The 10,347-nt window shown below is 45.9% G+C and overlaps 1 protein-coding gene across 7 annotated transcripts in view; it reads right to left on the reverse strand.

The window, feature by feature from the left end:
* The window catches only part of LOC121594012 (myb-like protein Q), an 84,374-nt gene extending 76,625 nt beyond the window's left edge, over positions 1–7,749 (reverse strand). For 4 of the 7 annotated variants that reach the window (XM_041916852.1, XM_041916850.1, XM_041916851.1 and 1 more), the window contains exons 1-2: positions 7,221–7,470; positions 3,891–4,692 (exon numbers count right to left, since the gene is read on the reverse strand). The gene's annotated coding sequence lies outside the window, so the exon portion shown is untranslated. Of the gene's footprint in view, positions 1–3,890; positions 4,693–6,798; positions 6,819–7,220; positions 7,471–7,668 lie in introns of those variants that run through there. The other 3 variants (XM_041916848.1, XM_041916849.1, XM_041916847.1) reach the window with 3 other exon arrangements.
* Positions 7,750–10,347: the final 2,598 nt, after the last annotated feature.

Consider the following 10,347-nt stretch of genomic DNA (forward strand, 5'->3'; position numbering starts at 1 on the left):
TTTCGCTTCTATAAGCGCATAAGCCCGCCCCGTGCCTTGTCTCTGTGTTTGCCGGCCTTCCTTCCCATCGTTCGCACTACTTTTTACGGCTCATCTCACTTTGGCTCTCCCTTTCTTCCTGCGACCAGCAGCACAACCAGCCGTCCTATCTCCCCATTTCTCCCCAAAACATACTCGTTGTGTTTTTCCGTTTTGTTGCGTTTGACGCAATCACCGACCACCAACGCGCTTGTGTGTGTGCGCGTTTTTCTTCCTTTACGTTACTCGATTGCTGCTGCTGCTGATGTTCGTTTTTGCTTCTTTCGTCCGTTCTGTGAATGCTGCACTAACCTCCTCGACCCTCCTACCACCTCCTAACCCCTTTAGTGGAATGGAACGCAACTAGCACTATTGTGTACTATGCGCGATAAAAGTGTATAAATGCGCATTACTGGTTCTCGACGTTTCGAAACTACTATTTTCTGTCTTTTACTATTTTTGTTTTATTCTCCTTCGACTCGTTCACACTGTCCCGCTCTCACTCTAGGGGGGTCCGCATGTCCCCCTTGACATTTTCCCGCTTTTCATTCGGGCACGGCCAGGGAAGGAAACGATGGGGAGGGCAAAAAAGAACCAAGTATGTATGTATTTTAACAACCCACACATAAAACCAGGCGCTCCGTACCGGGCGAGAGTTGTTTCCTGCCGCTGCCTACCATTCGTTCTACATTTTCTTTCTCGTGTCTTTTTTTGCCTCCCCTCCGCCCCCTTCCTCACATCAAGCGACCGAACGCCCAAACCGTGTGTTCCCTTGTGCTTTTGTTTTCTTGTTGCTTCGCTACTCGTCGTTCGCCGCTTTATCTGCGTTCACCGCTCCAAAACGATGGAGGACACCCAGTGTGGAACCAGTGTGGAACCCAGCGGCAAACGATGTGGATTTGTGTAGATACATACACACACATACACATACACGGAAACAGACACATACATACACATAAGAGCATAACCATTTCCATCCATCTCTCGTCCCACTCACCCACCACCCACGGGCGCACGAAATGGAAATGAAAACTCGCAAACAGTCTCTTTCGTCTTTGTGTCGCTTTTCTTCCACACTGCGGGCCTGTGCGGCAAGCAGCAAAGCAACCTTCAGAAAATGCCATGTTGCCCTCGCGCAACATTACGCTGGAGAGCAGGATTTCAGCAAAAGTGTATTTTTCCTCCCTGCTTGCGCCCGTTTGCCCATAAAATATCGATTTTTAGCTCTTGTTTTGCTTTCCTCGCTGCTCCGCGCGCAAGCTTTTCATCGTTCACGCCTTCTCCCATTTCCCTACCTCCTTCTCCTTCCCCTGGTTTTTGCACACTACATTCTACACTTTTCGCTGCCTTGCCTAACAATCCTAAATGCTAAATGCCGTCCGCTTTTTCCCTCTGCCAAGCACGCTCTCTTTCTCTCGCTTTCTCAGGGATGTCCTCCATCCCCTACCCCACCTTTGCTGCTTTGTCCATGCCGAATCTCCGACAGCAAAGACTCTTGTCTTGTTTAGAGGTACCTCTACGCCCCACACCCCATCCTTCAACCTCCAAACAAACAATAACTCCGGGCGGCAATACATCGGGGCTCGAGGATCGAGAAAAAGCAATCTTCCACTTCAGATCTTACTGAGCGCGCACACAAACGCAAACACACCCACCCAGCTCTACTCCATGGCCACGATTTCATGCACTGCTTCCGTTTGAAAACATTACACAAAAAGCGAACACTGTTTCCCACTGTTATTAATTTCTGCTCACTTTAAAAGTTGCATTCATTTTGTTTTGGTTTTCATTCATTACAGCACAGAAATTACCTTTGCTGTAACTTGCTGATGTTACTTGGTTCGTGTTTGCTGGCAGTTTAATTTGACCAACGGAATCGACTTTGAACTTGCTTTCCTGTTTCTTGATAAACGATCAAAACTATCATGTATGGTGTAAGATGTCAGATGGTACCTAATTTCCTCTTAAAGCTTGGTGCAAAACTCATCTGGATCATTCTCTTTCCCGGGTTCCGAATATCAAACCGGATTAGAGGTTAGGTCTAAAATGATTTCAATCCGACCATGTCCCCTTTTTGTGGGCGATAGATAGTGGATTATTCCAGATGACCATATCCACACAACTAGTTACCCAAAAGGAGCTAGATATTATATCCATGGATCGTCACTATAAACACATTTAACACAACAAATATACAGGTGTTCAATCGATTTATCTCGATGTCAAATTTATGATGTTTTAGTTGATTTTTATGGAACAGTTTACTTTGGTTTCGTGACACTCGAAACGAATCTAATCAATTAGACATTTACCACACTCGAATCTGGCAACTAGCTTAATATCAAAATATAAATTAGCTCGATAATGTCAAGACCATCGGCCCCCAAATTCAGGGGTTTCTGAGGTTCTCATAATTTTGGGACACTTTCTTGACTCTTTCGCGCGGCAAGTGAATTCTATGACATGGAAAGAGCGGAATGAATCCAATAAGATCTAAATTTTAATTCCTATTACATCAAGTTTTCTTAACATAAAAAAAATAATAATATATCTCAACGTTTAAAATCCCCTGAAAGGGAATGATGAAAAGGAATAAATGCGAGAAAATCTATACTAAAAAGATTATCCTTCTTTTTTCGAAGTTCAGCTTAACTACTAAAACATACCTGGAGCATGCATACAAATACAGAGTTACCCTTAGTGTTAGAACCCTGCTTAGTAATTTGAAACGAAACTACGGTACTTCTCGGTCTCTTCCTAATCGTCGATATCCTAAATTATTTGTATATCAGAATGGTGATACTGAATCTACTATCGAATTGATATTACCAAGTGTTCGAATTTGGTATCCTCAACGTAATTAAGATCTGTCCAAACTAATCGCTTTTGTTAAGTTTGAAGTTTTACGTTTCGATTTGCACGAATCTGTAACGTTATTGTTACTGATATTTTGGGTATGCTTTATGCTAATAATGGTTTCTCGGTTTCCAAAAAGTTACCAATTATTATTTTTATATATTGTGTACAATCCTTCTTCTTCTTGTTTGGCTCAACAAGCGATGCCGGTCAAGGCCTGCCAACCCACTTGTGGGGTTGGCTTTCAGTGACTTATTGATTTCCCCCCATAGCAGGATAGTCAGTCCTACGTATGGCGGCACGGTCTATTTGGGGCTTGAACCCATGACGGGCATGTTGTTAAGTCGTACAAGTTGACGACTGTACCATGAGACAATCCTTCTTACTTTATACAAATACCTTGCCGGTGTAGGATTACATTTGCTCTTCAGAATTAAAGTAAATCTGCATTCCCACCGTCTGTGAGAAAGATACCTATAGATGAAGCTCACTGTTAACTTTCAAGATGATAATGAGAGATGTTCTTTTAAGTATACTATCGAACCATTCAGTTGATTTTGTTTCAAATTTGTTAAAACCGACAGTACGAAAAAGTAAAAATTTTGTCAAATGACTCTAAATTCAAACAAATTACAACAAAGATCTCAAAATTATGAAAAAGGTTTATCAAGTTCGACCTCTCTACTGGTATCCGCGAGGTCCCTGTGGTGGCGATCATCATTTAGACAACTATACTCAGGGAGATGTTAGTTTTCAGAACTCAACTTAGACATAGATTCGTACCCATGATTCTCATAAGATTATTTTTGCTTTTCTAAAAAATAACCCAAATATAAGCATAGCCTCTATCAAGATCTTCCAAACTCCAATAGAATGTTTCGATCGATAGCAATGTCACGATTAGCTTTAATAATGTAGCATGATGATCACCAATGAAAAAAAGCAAATTTGAATATCATTTCAGAAGTTCAAGAAATGTCTTGATGTCTTCCTTTCGTTTACGCTATTACACTTACCTTATCGATCGACTTGTCCCCCTTTTTCCTACTATCTGTTGCTGTAAAAACGTACACCTTAAGTGTGGCCCATTGACTTCTTTTGTAATGGCCCGCTCTTGGGGTGGGGTGCCTTATCAAGCACTGTTGTTGCGCGTTGCGGCTCTAATCAGCGGCGATCATATGGCTGGGCGGGAAGGGGGTGGAAGCTGTCAGTTGGCAGTTTTGCAAGAAGCCCCTTGAAGAAACGCTCCGATAAAACGCGCACGGCTAAACAGTGAAGATTTGTTGTGAAGATCACTTGTCTCGCAGGCACATACACCGAGACACACACACACATCGGAAAAATAATGCTCTCCCTTTTCTTTTCACATTAAACACACGTAGCTGTGTACACGGTAACCACACACACAAACACACACATAAACACACTGAAACACAGAATTAAATCTTCCCGATTATTGCACGCCACGTGTTACGTCACAGCTTTTCGCGCCAGTTATGATCGCGCGCACTCGCCTTCTCTCTATCTATCTCTCTATCTCACACACACACACTCTCTCTATATATTTTTCTCTTTCTCTCTCTCTCTCTCTCTCTCTCACTTCTTTCTAACACTCTCACTCTCTTTCCCCGTTTCGCTCACTCACGCACAGCACTCGCGTAAGGGGACGCGCGTGCGCAACACGGTCGCGATGTTTTGTTCCGCTTTGCGCTCCATCTAAGTAGCACGCGCGCACATATCAAACACTCCGCCGCCGCTTTGCCCCGTCTGGAGCCGCGCGCGCGTGCCACCGTTTCGCTAACGAGTCAAAGCCGAAACCTACACAGAAGAGAGACCACACGCCACAAGGTGGGAAAAAGAGAAAGATAAAGTAAGAACAACAAACAAAACAAAAAAAAAACAATTGAACAAATAGCAGCCGGAGATGATAGCACACACGGGAGAAGCGCGCTTTCATGCCACCGTCCGCACACACACACATACACAAGGGCGCCCCATTCCGGCAGTAGATGGAGGGATGGAGAATGGGTAAGTCATCTTCAACGCGCGCACAACCACACACACGAGCGCGCATGTCGAGGGCTGGCCTACTTTGCACCGCACCCACCGGCACCACATCATCCCCCCCCCTGGTTGCCCTTCACACGCCGTGGCAACACACAGGCACGCAGCGGACAGAGACACACAGACATAACACACACACATATATATACACACAATAATTTCCATTTGGCCTTAAAACGGATAAAAACAACAACAACGGCCGCACACACAAGCGTATACGCGCTTTAAAGAGGGATAGAGGAGGATGAGGATGAGAAGGAGGAAGGGTGGAGCCCTGCCTGGGATGGATTCGTTTGCGCTTCAAGGTGAATACTCCGATTTGAATCTATTTGCAAGCTGTTAACGATCGCTATTCAAAATGTTCCAAAAATATTGAATTTAAGATCGCACAGGAAAGATCCCCTGTTTCATTTTTCGTCTGTTTGAAACTTCCCTTTTGACCGTGTAACCATTACCATCCCCATCAACGGCAATAGAAGGTCGTGGTGGGTCGGGGGAGGTGCAACAATTGGTCGCCATATCGGTGCGCGCGTTATCTCTCTCGCTGGACAGTGTTTTTCTCGCCCCATTTCGGAACGGTCGTGGCGTAGTGGAAGTGGCGCGCAATTGTATCGCACCATATGATCCCAACAACCCCCCGCACCACATGCACAGTAGAATTGTATTTCAATTGTGTTGGGTGTGTTGTTTGGGGCTTTTGTTCCGTGCTCAAGAGCTTGCTCCTGTGTTTTTTTTTATTGGATTCCGCTACCCGCGCCGATTCACTTCAAATCACGCATTCGGCCCGTTTGCTTTGCACGGTTCCCTCATCGTTTTCTAGGCCACTTTTGCTTCCCTTACACACACAGAAAGAGGAAGCAATTACAGCTGGAGAAACAATTTTTCGGCGAAACGGTCAAATCCAACTTACAGGCAAAACAAAATGAATTTCAAAACAGGATATTCGTCTAATAATGTTACACTTTTCCCGTCCAACTCTACTAAAGAATCGTCTAATATTTCTAATTATTTCTATTTTCTCCGATACACACACACACAGTGTTTTCACGCGCTGCCACCTTTCCACCAGCCACATCAGATAAAAACAGCGCTCTTTGTTCTGTTCTATTTCCCTTCGTTCGATTTGTTTGTTGTTTGGTTTTGGGCTGGTTTTACCAAAAATGGGGCAAAGAAAAGAAGTTCTGTTTCCGAGGGAACCTCATTCTCGCGCCGCCCCATTCACGCGCCGCTATCAAACGCGCACACCACTACTACTACTACTGGCCACCGCATGCTACAACCGACAACACGTCACTCCCCCCCTGTTTCGTGCTGTATGGACGTCGCCAGCGATGGCGGTGCGGTGCGGGTGGAACAGGCTGTGCGCGATTCGTCGTCAAACCCCCCTCCCCGTGCGTGTGTGTTTCTTTATTTCGCGGCATTCGCCGCGTTATTCGTTCGTCCTTTCGCTGACCCCGCCAGCCAGCGAGCCGTTTTTTTTTGTAGGCTGTGTTTTTCTTTTTGGTTTCTTTGCCATTTTCGCACAATACCGACCAAGATGCACCACACACACACACACACACACTAGCGCACACAGTGGTGGATTGTTTGTCTTCTTTCGTTATCAATTGCTAATTCTTTGTGGCAGGTTCTTTCGTGGCACACAGACAGAAAAGATGCCGTTTGTTTTTTTTTTTTGCTTTCCAACACCTCAGCATGCCTTGGAGCTGCTGTTTGGCTGCTACTACTACCACTTTGACAAGCCAGTCGTCGGACTTGTTTTTACACTGAGCGCCGTTTCATCAATGAACGGGGTTTAAAAAAAAGGGGAGGGAATGGGTACGAATAGGGGTTGAAGCAAAAAAAAAAGCAAACACTCACACATTGTAAACCGATAAAGCACCTGTCAAAACTGTTGATCATAGGCAAAAAAAGTACCGCGCTGCGAAGAGCAATGGGCAGCACAATTGAACCAAAGAGGGAGGGAGACACACACACACAAATACAGGCAGACACAGTTGGGCGCACGGGCGCGGGCCAGAATAGTGCGAACCGAGCTGCGCTTGAATTAGAATGGTTGGCCACCGAACACAGCCGTTTTCCGTTTTTCCTGGTGGCGAACACGGCTCCAGGGAACTAGTCCAATGGTGGCCGCCCTTGCCCGTTTTCCTGAGCACACTGACAAACACACACACACACACACACACGGACACGCACACACTTTGCGGTTATTTTTGCGCAACGAAGGAGCTCCGCTTTTTTGAAATAAGAATACGCCTCTATCCACTTGCTCTGGGCCTTACCAAGGGGCCTTTACGCACGCACTAACACAGAAAGGAAGCAACAAACACTTTTCACGGATGTTGTTTAAAATTTCGCTTTCGCTGCGTTGCTGCGCTTCGACGGGCGCCGCATAGGGATTGCGCGAACCCTTTTGGTGCTTGCTTTCCTTTCCTTTCCTTAGAGCGTGCCTCTCCGTACGGGTAGCGCGCGGCACACACACTAACGGGAACGCGAGCGCTGTCTTACGAGCGAGCGCGCCTAGCCTAGAAGACACACCACAAAAGCAACAACCCGACCGAACTGCTCCGAGCGCTCGGTGAAACAGCAGAGACCGCGGCCGAGAGTTGCTGATTAGATGAAATAAATTCGCCTAGAGACTTTTACGACCGCCCGCCCAGCCCGCCTTGCCTCCCACCCCCAGCGGGCAGAACGCACCCATCCGGGGCTATAGTAGTGTACACTCGTTACCTTCGTTTTCTTCGCCTCTGGTAAGGGTTGGCGGTGGGCGGGTGGATGGTTGGGCGGTGGTGGTTTTTCTCCCGCTCAGCATGCGAACGGCGACGACGACGATGACGACGACGACGACGAATGTGGTAAACGGCGCAGGCAAGCACAAACACCACTTGCACCCTGCCCTACACACCCATCCCGCCAAAAAAACGCGCAATAGAGAGCGCGCGCGTGCTGTGCGAGAGCGAGACAGCGCGTTACGGTGGGAGCGAATGCGCACTGCGAGCGAACGAGAGCGGTGAGCGCCCGACAGCGATGCGCAGAAAAGGGCAAAAAATGATGAGCCGACGAGAATGCGAGCCGCATAAATGTATGCCAGCGGTGTGCGAGCGAGTGAGAACATACGGCCGAGTCTGTGCCAGAGCGAGAGATACTGGGGAAAGAGCGTAACATACCGGAAAAGAGAGAAAAAGAGAGAGAGAGAGAGCAATAGCGAGAGTGCATTTGAAAAGACTTTGAATGTTTTTTTTTGTGATGTTGTTGTTGTTGAGCTAGAAGACGGATAACAATCCCACCCTCTGGCAATCACCCTCCCGGTATCTCACGAGTGGCAGTTTGAGTGTTCGTAGAGCATGGAAACAATCGCATGGGTGCATCGAAACGGTACATACCTGCACTAAACTAGGCTTGGGCAATTCGGTTCATTTTGATGAACGTGAACGTACCAGTTCTTTCATTATGATGAACTGAACGTGAAACGCGATTCATTCGTTCATTTCAGTTGACGAAAATATGGTAAATTGTTTCATTTTGTAAGAAGAACATAGTTAGTGTATTAAATCTTGAAAATTATTAGGCAGATGAGCATGATCTTTATTACGATTGGTAGGACATTCTTTTCATGAACGTCCTGGTGTTGCGGTTCACGTTCATATTTGTATTGAAAGAGATGAACGACCTAGCGTACTAGGACGTTCTTTATTTCGACGGGTAGGACGTTCTTTTCGTGAACGTCCTGGTATTACGGTTCACGGTCATATTGGTATGAGAGGAAATGAACGACCGGGCTTTGTAGGACGTTCTTTATTTCGACGGATAGATCGTTCTTTTCGTGAACGTCCTGGTCATACGGTTCACGGTCATATTTGTATGGCGGAAATGAACGATCTGGCGTACTAAGACTTTCTTTATTTCGACGGGTAGGGCGTTATTTTCATGACCAACTCAGTATATTTTGATTTACAAAGAATCGATGAACGTTGATTAGATGAACGTAGATCGTTTGTTCTTTAGTATGAATCTTTTTGAATGAATCGTACAGTTCTGGTTCTTGGGGCACACTCCTACACCAAACGGTTGAAACCAAATGATAAGAAACTACTTTGAAGTGATTAAAGTATCGTATTGCTTCGAATTATGGACACTTAAGCCATTTTGGGCAACGCAGATTTTCTTATTAATTCAAATTTAATCGGTCAAACCTTTGCATAACTCACTTTTCTGAATCAAGCCTTTGTTATTCAAGAAAATAATAAAGATTTATGATAATTGTACTCGAAAAAATGAAAAAAAAAATCATGAAACTGTAACAACATTTTGATTCATATTCCGGACAGTTTCGAGCTAAAATTACGTTTCGAGCTCCATACGGTTTGATATCACATGGAGTTTTTCAGAGGCTCTCATAATTTTGTACACTTTATCGACTCTTTTTTCCGGGAAGTGTATTAACGTAACCCCAGTGGTGTATTTAACGGTAAGCAAAGTAAGCAATTGCAGGGGGGACCTGCTACAGTGTAACCCCTTTTTGGATTACTTACTTACTTATCTGGCGCTACAACCGCTTTGCGGTCTTGGCCTGCCTCAGGAGTGTACGAAACCTCTCACGGTCTCGCCTCTTCGTCTGCCAGTCCGTTATCCCGGCCTTAATGGCGGACGCCTCCACGCCATCTTGCCACCTCAGTTTGGGCCTATCACGCCTCCTCTGTCCTTGTTGACGGCCTTAAAAGACTTTACGGACTGGGTCGTCCGTTTCCATGCGTCAAACATGGCCAGCCCACCGGAGCGAGCTTGATACGCTGCACGACAGTGAGGTCGCCGTACATCTCGTATAGCTCGTCATTATAGCGGCTCCTCCATTGTCCTTCCATAAATATGGGGCCAAATATCCTTCTGAGCATCGAACGCGACTAAGAGGGTTTCGTCAGATTTGGACAGTGTCCATGTCTCAGAGGCGTATGTGAGTACCGGTACTATATAGGTACTATATAGTCCTAGCTTCGTCCGTCGCGACAGGTTCTTTGAGGTGAACTGATTTTTCAGGCTGTAGAGTGACCGGTTCTGTGGGTCGGTCTTGTGGTACAGTCATCAACTCGTACGACGTAACAACATGCCCGTCATGGGTTCAAGTCCCGAATAGACCGTGCCTTCATACGTAGGACTGACTATCCTGCTATGGTAACAATAAGTCACTGAAAGCCAAGCTCACTTGATTAGTGGGTACTGGCAGGCCTTGACCGACAGCGGTTGTTGTGCCAAAGAAGAAGAAGAAGAAGAAGAGTGACCGGTTGACAGCCAGCATCCTTGCGCGAAACTCAGCTACCATGCTATTGTCGTTGCTGATCTTTGACCCAAGATAGGTGAATTGCGGGATACGAGATACGACTGTATTTGGGACCGAAATAATGTCCCAAAGCA

This window comes from Anopheles merus, chromosome 2L (assembly GCF_017562075.2).
Source record: "Anopheles merus strain MAF chromosome 2L, AmerM5.1, whole genome shotgun sequence".
NCBI lineage: Eukaryota > Metazoa > Arthropoda > Insecta > Diptera > Culicidae > Anopheles > Anopheles merus.